The sequence below is a fragment of the Erpetoichthys calabaricus genome, chromosome 7, assembly GCF_900747795.2.
Source record: "Erpetoichthys calabaricus chromosome 7, fErpCal1.3, whole genome shotgun sequence".
In the NCBI taxonomy this organism is placed as follows: Eukaryota; Metazoa; Chordata; class Cladistia; order Polypteriformes; family Polypteridae; genus Erpetoichthys; species Erpetoichthys calabaricus.
This window is the reverse complement of record NC_041400.2, coordinates 123,816,728-123,831,460: the sequence shown is the minus strand read 5'-3', so window position 1 is coordinate 123,831,460 and position 14,733 is coordinate 123,816,728.

The window sequence follows — 14,733 nt, the reverse complement described above, 5'->3', positions numbered from 1 at the left end:
GCAGAGCTTCCTGTGTTTGATTGAGATAGGCATATTGTTGACCATCAGAGACTGCACAGTCCATGAAGGCTGACCCTGACTGGATTTGGCATAAAGATTTGGATTGCGGCAGATTTATAGACAAAGTACGTGTGCAGTACCACTCCTTCTTTAGGAAATGATCCCAGTCGTCCTACGGGAGAAAGAATTTCTGAGACTGTGATCATAAAGCTTATGGAGCCGTTTCTGGACAAAGGCAGAACTGTAACAAAAGACATCTTCTTCACATCACAACTCTGCTTGGCACCATGAATAAAGTGTGATGGGAAATTCCACCTACAGCTAAAATCACATTAGTACACAATTCTCCATTCTGGTGTTTAGGTCTGGCAGTGCCATGCTGATGGTATATGTGACTGAAAAGAAGAAGTTTGTCTGCGTTCTCTGCACCATGCACCATGACGTGGAGAATGGGAAAGATCCAAAAAAAAAAGACACAGTCACAAGCTACAACCACATGAAGGTATGTGAATGAAAGTAATATTGCATTAGTGCAACAATGTTTTCTGAAAGGTATATTTCAGGTCATAAAATGATTTATTCAAAATGTCACATATATGTATCTTTTTCTTTTTTTTCCCCAGTGCGGTGTTGACATCATGGACCAGAAGGCGTGTGCTTATTCAGTGTGAACAGGAAAACGCGGCTGGTTGCTGTGTTCTACAAGTTTGACCTGGCAGTAATAAACGCACATGTACTGTACAATCATGCATGGGTCCACTGAGAAAAGAAGAGTGTTATTGGTTTGCCTTGCAGAGGAACTTCATTGTCGTTTCTTACAAGAAAATGGGATGGAAAAAGAAAAGAGGATACAACATCGACAAGCTTCTGTTTAAAGACCTCCGCTTCCCCCAGGAAAGAAAAGCACAGAGAGGTGTGTACGTTGCAACAGGTACACATATTGTAAATGTAGGAAGGAGGATCCTTGGGTGTGTGGGAACTGTAAACATTTGAATTTGATGATTGAATATTGCAAAGAACTGACCTGTCTGTACTATTCTTTCCTCTGCATGTCCTGGCATACAAAAGAAACACTACCATGCACCAAGATGTGGAGACTGGGCAAGGTTGGGAAAAAAAAAACAACCGCATGGAGGTATGCGAATGAATATAATGTTGCATCAGTGCCGCAATGTTTTCAAAATGTATTATACAGGTCATAAAATGAATTATTCCAGATGTCATATATACCTATTTTTCTCTTTTTTTGTCAGTACAGCTTTAACATCATGGACCAGAAGGTGCATGCCAATTCAGCATGATCAGGAGCACTAAAGAATAAAACTGAATAAAAAAAAATTCAAGTGACAACAAGATACCAAGAAGGCATGATTCACCAGCGTTTGTGTGTCAGCTTTTATCTCTCCACATCAGAAAATTCCCTGTAATTTCCAGTTCCAGTTCTGTTGTCTCAAAACACCACTCACATCCACAGTTATTCCCAGTCACATACACCACTTACATCCACGTTCACAGTTTTCCCTGTCCCAGTCTCGTTAATGCACAAGATCTGACACTGTTTTTAAACAAAGAGGTGGGATAACAAAACAAGTTTCTTATTACACATCTTTATTTGAAAAATAAGGCTGTCAGATTGGGGGGTGGGGAGGGTGTGACCGTGACTGAGAGAATAAAACATACAAAAAAAAAAAAAAACTTTTACAAGTACCTTAAATTTATACCAGCTGCTACAGATTCAAATCAAATGTATGTTTTTATTATACAGAGTGGGGCATAAAGATCTCCCACATTTCGAGGGAGAACTGTGTGTTCTGTAGTGGGGGTAGAGAAGTGGGGTCTCACTTAGTGGGTTAGGCTCTACCATTTTCAGTACCCATAGTCAGTTGGACCGGTGAACATCGGGGCTTTGTTGTTGAAGTGTATTATGAGAACAACCATACATGCTTCGCGCGCCGTCAAAACGCATCCGTACCAGAACAGAAAACGATTCAGGCAACTGGGTCAAGCATGCACTGAAAAGAAAATCACCTGGCAGACCTATGAAAGAACATGCGTGGTTTCAATAGGACAGAGAGGACGGGGCCACAGCTCACACAGCACGATATTCACTTGGAGTGTTGAGGGAAATGTTCCCTGGGCATTTGATCTCTTTAAGGGGAGATGTGGGGTGGCTAGCATGGTCACCATATTTAAGCCCATGTGATTTTTCCTTTGGGGATACCTAAAGGAAAAGGTTTTCAAACATCATCCTCGATCTCTTGAGGATTTGAAGGAAAGGATCAGACAGAAAATCGATGCCATTCCGCCTGAGATGACCCAGAGAGTGATGGAGAACTTTCAGGAACATCTTCAGCAATGTATTGCCAACGACAGCCATTTGTATGATATGATTTTTAAAACACATTAAAACAAATCTGTTTTTTATGTACTTTTCAGAAATATATACAATTTTTTTGGATAGCTTTGTTAATTTTTTATACCCCTTCAAAATGTGGGAGATTTTTGTGCCACACCCTGTATAATAGTAATAAAAATAGCAGCTCACTATTCAAAAAGGTAAATGTTGGGAGGACCCAGGATTGAACCCTCAAACTATTGATTACAAGACAGCAGTTCTTACCGCTGCACCAACCAAGAAGACATATCTACTTTGTAATCTAACCCAACTTCTTTTTCTTTGGTTATATTCTTGAATAGAAGCACACTTATTTTGTTATACCTTTTGTGAACATGTTTATTTGATATTTGGACTTCAGTCTTCACACATAATACACTTCATGTCAACATTTTGTCAGTTATTACAAAACATGAAAAATGTTTCTGTTTTAGTTATGTGCTCAACATTTCCTGCCTCGTATTTCCTGTAATCCAACATTTACATAGATCATTGTAGACATGGAACACACATGAAATATATGTATTCCAAATGACGATATATTATTTACCCTCTACAATTCCAGGCACCTCACACCCAGATAAACAGACTTGAGCTATGAGAATCTTCTGTGCGACTTCAGCTGCGTCAGTGTGGGAATGGGATAGCAGGCTTCTTGCAGCCTGTGCTGCTCAACACATTTGCAAAACAAAGGAGCCGATGACAAGGTGCAAAGGAATTTAAGGTGGCCCAGGATTATGAGTTTTTTCGTAGGCTTCAGGGATTCTAGTGACCCTATGAAATAACAAAACTCAGAGGGTTAGTTGATTAAACAGATACAACAGAGATGTTAATTGTTGGAGGGAATGACGCTGATCATAACAATATTTTGCCATCATTTAACTCAGTTGAAATCCCCATTAATTATACTGAATCAGCCCACAATCTAGGAGTTACCTTTGACTCTAGCATGTCATTTAAAGCACATATTACAAAGTTGTCCAAATCATGTTTCTTACATCTTAAAAATGTTAGGAAATTAAGGCGCTTTCTAAATAAACAGGATTCTGAGAAAATAATTCATGCATTTATCTCTAGTAGGATTGACTACTGCAATGCAGTGTTCACTGGATGTTCAAACTGTTCTCTATACAGCCTCCAGTTAATCCAAAATGCGGCTGCAAGAATTATTACAAGAACAAGAAAATACAAACACATAACTCCAGTTCTTAAATCCTTACACTGGCTACCGGTTAAGTTTAGGGCAGATTTCAAAATCCTCCTTTTAACATATAAAGCATTAAATGGCCAAGGTCTGGCTTACTTGTCAGAACTTATCATGACTTACAAACCAGAGCGCACATTAAGATCTCAAGATGCTGGTCTGCTTATGATTCCAAGGATTAATAAAATAACAATGGGAGGTCGAGCTTTTAGTTACAGGGCCCCTAAACTGTGGAATGGTCTGCCTGCTACTATAAGAGATGCCCCTTCAGTCTCAGCTTTTAAATCTCGGCTGAAGACTCACTACTTCAGTTTAGCATATCCTGACTAGAGCTGCTGATTAACTGTACAGACTGCATCTCTGTTGTTAGTCATTAGCACTAAAACATAAATAACATGATAGTTAGAATTGGATACTAACCCTCACCTATTCTGTTTCTCTTCTTGGTACTCAAATGTGGCACTTGGTGCCATGACCCACCTGTCAAGTTATTTTGCCTGCCTAAGGTAAAGTCTTCCCTGATGGAGGATCACAGGAATTGTGGGAAGAAGGGGTCATTTCATCGGATTGGCTGGCCCAGCGCTGTTTCAGCCATGGAATGGCCAAATGGGGGAGGCAGCTTGATGGATGAGGTCTCCAGGACTCTAAATATATCCAAATCTTCTTATATGATATCATCTACTGTTAAATTCTGCTCTGTACTTCTAAAATTTTTATTTTTATACTGTATTGAGGTTTTGTTCTGTTCTGTGTATTGTATTGTATTGTATTGACACCCTTCTTTTGACTCCCACTGCATGCCCAACCTACCTGGAAAGGGGTCTCTCTTTGAACTGCCTTTCCCAAGGTTTCTTCCATTTTTCCCTACTATGTTTTTTTTGGGAGTTTTTCCTTGTCTTCTTAGAGAGTCAAGGCTAGGGGGCTGTCAAGAGGCAGGGCCTATTAAAGCCCATTGTGGCACTTCTTGTGTGATTTTGGGCTATACAAAAATAATTTGTATTGTATTGTATTAAATATTCCTCTCTCTCTGCCCTAATTAAATTTTAGCATCAATTTGATCCCTGAGCAAGGGGAGGAGCTTGAAAAAGACATCCTCTCGGTTAAAGCAGTAATTGAAAAGAAACCCAGACAAACCTCTTTGGTTGTGCATGGTATTCTTTCTAAGCCCAGGCTAATTGTTGGTAAATGCCACTGTCGGCTTCCAGAGGCAAAAAGAATAAAGGTAGAGCTCAAAGTTAAGAGAATGTTACACTTAGGTGAAAGAGAAGCTTTAGTCTCTGCTTTGAAAGGGCAGCACCCTTGACTAACCTGAAATGTACACCCAATACTATGTCATAGTATTCTCAAACCGAAATGTGTCTTCTTGTGACTTGAAAATAGTCCTTATATCAGAAACCTCTTTTGATTTCTTCTGATTTTTCTTTGACTTATATTTTGCAGACGGTTGCTTCAAACACTGGGAGTCGATCACCCCATGATTTAAAGGAGCTGTAATCTGTTAGAATATAAGACTAGGTATGCAGCAGTGGAGGCTCTAGTTTACAAATAGGCCATTTGATAAATGAGGTACTACCTGCTGTGCCAAGAGTTAACTCTGGTGACAGACCATGCCCCTTTACTATGGATGGCCTCAAATGAGAAGATGAATCCTCGGGTTACCTGGAGGTTCTTAGACCTGGACTTGTTTAAGTTTATGGTCCTGTATCACAGATGGGCTCCCAGCATGTCAATGCCAATGCCCTTTTGCATTTTCACTTAGTTCAGATTGCCCAACCTGACGTGTCATGGCACATGTGAATAGGGGAATTCTAAGAATTCTAAGAGCTTGTATATTGACTTGTTCATATCTTGTTGTCCTTTATCTGAATATCTAAGACTTATAACGTCATTTCTACTTCCTTTTCTTAAGTTTCGCCTCATACGGTCCAGAAGCTTTATAAATTTCGGTCTTGCAATATGGAGTCAGTAAACATATGGACTTAATCTAAGAAAACGTCTTATTTTCAAACCTTTACAGTCTTGCCAACAATATATGGGGATCATCTGGCACTACCCTAAACCTTTTTCTGTTTCCTCCATTTATACAGTACACATAGCAAGACCAATCATGGATGTGTGAGGGAAAATAACTCCAGGCAATATGTATTGCAGGGCAAAAAAAAATTTTCTAGATGTTTATGAAACCTCAATTAAGAATTACAGAGACCTCATTTTCAGTTATTAATTATATTTGACCCTAATTATTACTCATTATTATTATTCTTCAAGTGTTTTGGTACTTGTCCTTACAAATTGTCTATATTTATGGATTTAGTGATTTTGGGCCTTGTTTTGGTACTTGGTAACAGATTCTAAATAGTTGTAGGTAATTTAATACCTGTTAGATTACTTATTTATTTTGAGAGCCAGACATTAAACAATTTTATAAATGAAATTCCAAAGTCTGATCATAGCAGTAAATTCTTCAAAACAAAACATTGTTTCTTTGTTTATTTTTTTAGCATGTTCAAATAGGACTGAATATGTTTCCTGTCAGAAAAGCAAAAGGACTGAAGAAAAAAAACGTTAAAAACAATTTTTTTGGATCTTTTTAGAACACCAACACATTTTTACAGTGACATTTAAGACTTAACAAAAGTAAGGCTAAATGTAAAAATGACTTAAAGGATTACACCATCAAGAAAGTAAAAGATCAATACAAAAATTTTAATTCCATGTTTTCATGCAGAATGGAGAGAAAGATGTTTGTGCTATAATAGCTGCCAATAGCGACCCATCCTGTACAACCCCAAACAATGTAAAAAATGTCCATAAAAAAAGAATTCTCATGTTTCTTGTATCACATAATCTACATATCAGTTATCAAATTATAGACACAAACTCATGCAAAACACTTTTTTTTGCCAAATTTTTGTTAAATACAGTATAGTATACATATATACTGTAATTCCAGAATAAACAGCGCACATTATATATAGGAAACTAAAGCCTCATGGGAGTCACTCCTTAAATTGAAGATGGGACTTGACCAATGAATGAAGAGGAGAGGCAGGTATTCAGTTCAACATATTACATATAATTAGAAAATATTAAAATATAGTCTATGTATACTAAGCCTAACACAATGAACAATGTCAGTAAAAAAGCCTTGATATTCTGCTAGTGCATTTGCCAACTCACAGGACATTACCCTATACTCAGAATTCCTGGTCAAAGAAATAAATGTAGTTTTCCACTTGCCCCCCTCTTTTATTTGAATTACATTATTGGCACTTCACAGGTCTACTTTGGTAAAAAGTGTTGTTTTGCTTAATTGATTATAAAGTGTAAGGGATAATTGTTTTTTCTGATAATCTTATTAAGCTTTTTATAACCAATACACAGACATAGACCTCATCCCTCCACTAGATGAAAAATACCCCAGCTCCCAAAGAACTATTAGAAAGTAATAATAAAACAATTCTTAAGATTCTCTTGAATATATTCTTCCATTACTAGAATTCCTGAATGTAAAAGTGCCTAAGTGTTATCCTTCATTAATAGTGACCCCAGGAAGAGATATGTAACACAATCGTAACAACAATGCAGGGAAGTTCTGTTAATTGTGATTATCTTGATAACAGAAAATTGATACAGTACAGCAATGCAATTTTGGGAGAACTATGAACTTTCAGCATTTATCATAACAGAAAGAACTCCACATCTTTGCTTAAATTTCAAGGATAATGCAGTTAACTGTAAATCTGAGAGTAGCTTCATGCTAATATAAATTTTCCACAGCACCTGAATCAATCAGTGCCTGGATTACTCAAGTCTGAATCTTGACTGGCACGATCAAAGAATTTTGATATGACATTACTATAAATTACAACTTATAAATGTAATGTGGGACAAACCACATACACATGTTTTATAACACCACAATTTAAACACAAAAAATGCAGATTCCATTTACAAGAATTTAATCTTTCTTTCACAGGGGATTGAATGGACGCAGAATCCTTTTGCATTTTTAAGTTCTCTATCTTTTTTATCAAAGAAATAATTTGATCAGTAACATTTGTAAATACTGCTAAGTTGATCAAATTATATTGATGATTTTGTTTTCACTGTTCAGCTTGCACTGATTCAGTTGTATTGTACTTATCAAAATGTGCTATCTTGAGGTCACTCATTTTAAGTTCTGCCATCAAGACAAAGGCAGAGAAAATAGAACACAGAACATGAGATGAAAACAAAACTATTAAACAAAGCAGAGGGTCAAAACAAAGAAGACAAATTAACAAGTGAAAAATTCCTAATCACTAATTCAAAAGGCAAAATTTTAATTAAGCGATAAGTCTTATATCTTTAAATGTTTGGTTGAGCTCACAATCTTTATAGCCTTTATAGTGTCACACTTATGATGTCATCAAATGACTTTTCCAGGCCATGCACCCCAGTGACGAGTCACTACAAACATAATCAAAACTGTAAACCTCAGGTAAAAAATAAATCAAAACAAATAAAGAAATAAACTCTTAAAAATATTATCAAATTCAGTACTTGGCATGAAAATGTAGTTTTAAATATGAAGAAAAGCTAATGATAAAGCTTCAAAATAAAATTTAATAGCAAATGTACTCAATGTCAAATGATAACATCGAGCTTAGGAGCAAACTTAGAAACAAAGTTAGAACCAACAGCCCTATACTAAGATTTTGCTCAGAGCTTCTACTCAATCCAGAGGACCAGGTGCCTGACAATACATATGTAAACAAAATAAAAGTAATTTAATTTTTTTTTCTTATTGCTTTTAAACAAAAATATTTTTTTTTTATTATTATAAGGGAAAATAAAAGTGCTTTATCTTTTTTATCTTGTATTGCAAGGAGCAGAATACCTGATTTACCATGTAAATTTACAATAATTCTTACCTTGCTATCAACACATTGGCATACAATCAATCACATTCAAAACTTATTCCACTATATGACTGATGGCATCATCAACATGAAACACAACACTAATACAAAATCTAAACAATAAAAGCAAACATGTGTCCAGAATATATAGTAAAACTTTGAAATATCATGAAAATGTACCTAGAACCTCCAAAAATCTGCCCCGCCTTCGTTTGCTACCCCATAAGGAATATGAATTTCTTCTTTTTTTTGATGGGAACTCTATTGCTCAGGACCCATCATTTCTCACCTTTCGTTTTCCAAACACAGAACATAAATGTATATGTAAAGAAAAATGTGTCCAATGAGTTAATTAGCATGTCTTGTTTTCATACACTATGCACACACAGTGTTGATTGTTACAACCATATATATCAAACTTATGGAAACATGGAATACATATAACTTGAGTAAGGTTTGAGAAGGCAGTGAAGGAAAACTGCATTGAGTATAGCACTAAGTACCTAGTCATGATCCACAGTTGGGTAAAGTCCGGTTACCTTGACTGTGATGCAGATATAGGGGTTTATCCACATCAATTTTATTTTAAAAAATTGCAATTTCCTTACTACAGTTATACGAGAGGAAAGCTGAAAATTAGTTTGGACCTTTTTGACTCAGAAGGCCTTTGATCTTTGCAAAGGAGTATGAACTTTGACCCATATCACCTAACATTTTTAGGTGGAGGTGGATATTGGACAATTCACACCATTCAATTATACCAACTACACACCACCCCCTACTATCAAAATGGCAAAAATGTTGTGGGTACTTAGGAACTATTGGCTATTAAACTAGCCTTGGAAGTGTGGCACCATTGGCTTCTGGGTGTCAGCCACCTTTTACTATGTTCATCCAAAAATCTGAAATGAAAACTCCAAAAATCTAAACACTCATCTCATACTGGCTGGAACAAATGGAAAGCAGAAGAAATGTATTAGTAATACGATGGCAACAGTAATGACCCTAACTGACAATCAGTTTTCCTAAAAGCTAATCCATGTCGCAGTAGCTATGTATAAAGATGAAGTCACAGAGAAGAAACAAATTATTGTGATAATGACCATCATTTTCTACTTGTGGTTCTTTGCAAAAGATTCCTTCATATGTATACTTTTCATGCTGCACATTGAAATAAAATATTGGTATTACAATAATCATGTACCATAAGAAATATAGAAATAATATAGAAAATCAACTGCTTAAACAGAATATATTTAAAATGTGTTTTAGACATAGTGGACTACTTAACTTTTAAAATTAATATAAAATGTGCTTGCTGATCCTTTTATAGCCTTCATCTTTAAGGTATAACATTTTTATTGAAATATATTCCTTAAATATATTTCAATTGTAGTAGACAAAACAGCAAACTGATTACACAATTAACCAAATATAGAACAGTAAATGAAACGAAAAAGTTATACACAGTAATTATTCAGTAAAAAACAAGTTAAACTGTCAATTATCTCTCCAAAAAAAATACATTTGTTTTTCTTTTTAACTGCCCACACAGTGAACCAGCTGCTTTCATGAAGTAGTGAGTCAGAACTGTTTATTCTGGCCTCATGTTCCTTTATAAATTCAAATGGGATATCAAAGCATGGCAATAAAGAATTTCTGGCAGTAAACTGATTTGTAAAAAAAAGACATAAAAAGACTGTAATTTCATCATTTATTGATATATATTAAACATATAGGTACATGGTGCTGCATATTTTACGCATCATTAAATTGCAGTACTTGATTAGATTTGTTATTTAAATTCAAGATTAGAGCTCTGCAAGTCAGCATTCTTACACACTGCAGTTTCTTTTCCAAATAACGGAAACTCTTCATTTTTAAATGAGCTTGACTTTTACAGATACAGGCCATCCTGTTTTCAAATGTTTTACAGAAATGTAGAAGTGTCCCTACAGCATGGTTTTGGCTATATTGTGCTAAGGAGTGTGTATTTTACAAGACTGAGTTGGAAATGATCAAAAATGGAATATGCAAAGCCTTGGTAAATATTTAAAGTTTAATTTTTAATCTGTTTTAGTATTCTAAAACTGAAGTTGTGATATTCACCTATTCAGCAGAGCAAGAAAGCAAATGACTGGGTTAAAGCTATTTTAGAGTTGCTCAAAAATGAAAAGGTTAGTGTCTTTGGAAGGGTCTGTTGAATCTCTTTTCTCAGCCCCATCTATGAGTGAAGTTGATGTCTACAGTCTTAGTATACTAAGTGATGAGTTCCAGCAAACTGAGCAAATCTAACAAAAGCTGCACATAAAAACTGGTGAATACCTTCTCCAAATGGTATTTTTAGCCTAGTTGTCTTATGCCATTTATAATTCACTTTCTTTGTACCTACTCCTACAAACTCTGTCAAGACAAGATGCATTATGGCCTTAAAGCATGACAGTTACTGTATTTTAATGGGGATACTATTATAATCTTTATTTGCCTGAAGAAGGGGCCTGAGTTGCCTCGAAAGCTTGCATATTGTAATCTTTCTAGTTAGCCAATAAAAGGTGTCATTTTGCTTGGCTTTTCTCTACATAATCTTTATTTGAAATTTCTCCCTGCACAACTTGCTTTTGGTCTTAATATCCTTGTCTTTCTCTCTGTCAAGTAGTCTTATGGGAATTAATACAAGTCATGTAATAACTTGAAAATTTAAAAAAACTACAGCTAAAATAATTTTACTAAACCTTGTGAAAACAAATAGATTTACTTAAAATGAATAGTTTGGTCATTTTTAGTACTATTATCTTGTATAATTGGGAGATAAACAACTTATAAATTTTGCACTTTGCAGAAAAAGGCTTATTGCTACAAAGCAAACTTAAAATTGGACAGAATTAATTTTAATTCAATGGTTAATCTCGAAGCATTAATATGTTGTACTTACAATAAGTTTTGAAACAAATACTCTCAACTTGTCAATGCTAAGCATATCTGATACATATGTTGCATTTATTCGACCACCGCCTTTATCTAAAGCGACTTATAACATTTAAGATACAATTTGATACATTTCTTTTTCCAATTGGAGCACAGGGAGGTGAAGTGACTTGCTCTGGCCACAGTGGTGGGATTTGAAGCCGCAACCTCAGAGACTGAAGTCCAAACTCTTAACCACTGTGCCACACTGCCTGCCTTTATAGTATACAGTGGAACCTCGGTTCACGACCATAATTAGTTCCAAAACTCTGGTCGTAAACCGATTTGGTCATGAACCAAAGCAATTTCCCCCATAGGATTGTATAGAAATACAATTAATCCATTCCAGACCATATGAACTGTATGTAAATATATATTCTTTTTAAGTTTTTAAGCACAAATATAGTTAATTAAACCATAGAATGCACAGCGTAATAGTAAACTAAATGTAAAAACATTGAACAACACTGAGAAAACCTTGAACAACAGAGAAAACTAACATTGCAAGAGTTCGTGCTATACTGTAGCCTTATGACCCGATTGCTGTAAACACTCTTTTTAAATGAGTTTTTAAGCACAGGAAAAAAAGGAACATTTGAACAAATCCGAACTTTATTTAAAAACCAACCATAAACCACCAAGAAAGTAACATTGCAGGAGTTCACGCTAATAGCCTTACAACCCGATCGCTGTGTAAACTTTTTTTTTTAATGAGTTTTAAGCACAGGGGGGAAAAAAGGAACATTTGAACAAATCCGAACTTTATTTAAAAACCAACCATAAACCACCAAGAAAGTAACATTGCAGGAGTTCATGCTAATAGCCTTACAACCCGATCGCTGTGTAAACTTTTTTTAGTGAGTTTTAAGCACAAGGAAAAAAATGAACATTTGAAAAATCAGAAATTTAATAAACAAACAAGAAAAGTAACATTGCAACAAATCATGCTACGAACCGAAAAATGAACATTTGAAAAATTCGTAATACAAAAACTAACCATAAGCCACCAAGAAAACTAACCTTGCATGAGTCGAGTTCTGGCATGAAGTGAGGAGGAACTGGGTGGAGAACAATCCAGTCTCATCGCAGTTGAGGACTTGTTGCGGGATGTAGCCTTCATCCTCCACTAATTTTGTGAAACGTCGGAACTAGCAGCCTCTCCATGCCTTACCACACTATGAATGCCACTTCTCTTGCGAAACTTTTCAAACCATCAATCTTGACTCAGGCGCCGCCGCAAGTGGCAGCCTTTCCAGCAGCTCCGTGTATGACTTTATCTTTTTACCTTTTTTCTGTATTTTTCTCTATTTCACTGTCAACTTCTACCACTTTCTTTTATGTGGACTAGTTTCCTGGACACTTTTTACACTTTTTTACTACTCTTTACTACTTGGAAATGGATTTTTACACGTCGAGACTCGTCTATTCAAGTAGTCAACTTCAAGTGCTGAGAAGAATCGTGGCAGCAGAGCCGGCGCTAAGATAAAAGCCAAGCATCTAGAGAGAAAGTGGTGTTTTAAGCCTTCGGTGCCTTCTGTGATCCTGGGAAATGTGAACTCGCTACCAAATAAGATCGATGAACTGGCTGCGCTGGTGAAAAACGTCAGGACCTACAGAGAATGCAGTTTGTTGTGTTTTACTGAAACGTGGCTAACAACTAACATCCCAGATGCAAACGTGGAGCTACCCGGATTTAGCACAGTTAGAGTGAACAGAGACGCAAGTACCTGCGGGAAGCACAAAGGAGGTGGACTCGCACTCTGTCAATACAAGATGGTGCAACTCCGGACATGTAATCGTTAAAATCTCCACTTGCTGCAGGGACATCGAACTGTTGGCCGTAAGTTTGCGTCCCTATTACTTGCCCAGAGAGTTTGGAAATGTCATTGTTGTTACTGTTTACATTCCTCCTTGGGCGGATGTAGAGATAGCGAGTGACATCATCTACTCAGCTGTTGCTAACCTGCAAACGCAGCACCCCGAGGCACATGTGCTAATCGCTGGAGACTTTAACTATGTGACACTGGACAAAACATTACTTGCCTTCTCCCAGTATGTGGACTGTAACACCCGGGGAAATAGGACTATTGACCTACTGTATGCAAACGTTAAAGATGCCTACAGCGCCACCCCGCTGCCTGCGCTTGGGAAAGCAGATCATAACCTGGTTCTGCTTCAGCCTCACTACAAACCAAGAGTGAGGGAGCTACCTACAACCACACGCTCATTCAGGAAGTGGTCCCCTGAGGCAGAGCAAGCTCTGAGAGACTGCTTTGGAACTACGGACTGAGATATCCTGCAGGGGTCACTTAGTGAGAACATTGAGGAGGTTGTTGACTGCACTACTGACTGCATCAACTTCTGTATGGACATTGTAGTTCCAGTAAGAACAGTACGCTGCTATGCTAACAACAAGCCAAGTGACATCAAGGGCCTTTTGAACCAGAAGAAAAGGGCTTTTAAAGGCGGTGATCAGCATGAGCTCAAGCACATGCAGAAGGAACTCCAAGTCCAGCTCAGGGCAGCAAAGGAGCAGTACAGGAGAAAGCTGGAGCAGAAGTTGCAGAACAACAGCATGAAGGAAGTGTGGGATGGGATGAAGATCATCACTGGATGCAGCTCAAAGCGGGGTGCCACCATTGAGAGAGATGTGGAGAGAGCAAACCAGATGAACAACTTTTTTAACAGGTTTGACCACCCTAACCCACTCTCACCTCAGAGTATTGCACCCTCCAACCATCCTTCTGCTGATACCAGCATAGGAGAGAGTCTACCCCAACCCACAATTACAGCAGTGCAGGAGAGCAGAGAGCTGAGGAGACTTTTTGCCAGCAAAGCAGTGGGTCCAGATGGAGTATCGCCACGACTGCTGAAGGCCTGTGTGTTGGAGCTGTGGAGTCCTCTACAGCGCATCTTCAACCTGAGCCTGGAACAGGGGAGAGTCCCGAGGCTTTGGAAAACATCTTGCATCACCCCCCTCCCAAAGTTATCATGTCCTAGTGAGCTGAACGACTTCCGGCCTGTTGCTCTGACGTCACATGTGATGAAGACCATGGAGCGGCTGCTACTTCACCACCTAAGGCCACAGGTCCGCCACATCCTCGACCCTCTGCAGTTTGCATACCAGGAGAAGGTGGGAGTGGAGGATGCCATCATCTACATGCTACACCGATCCCTCTCCCACTTGGACAGAGGCAGTGGTGCTGTAAGAATTATGTTTCTAGATTTCTCTAGCACCTTCAACACCATCCAACCTATACTCCTTA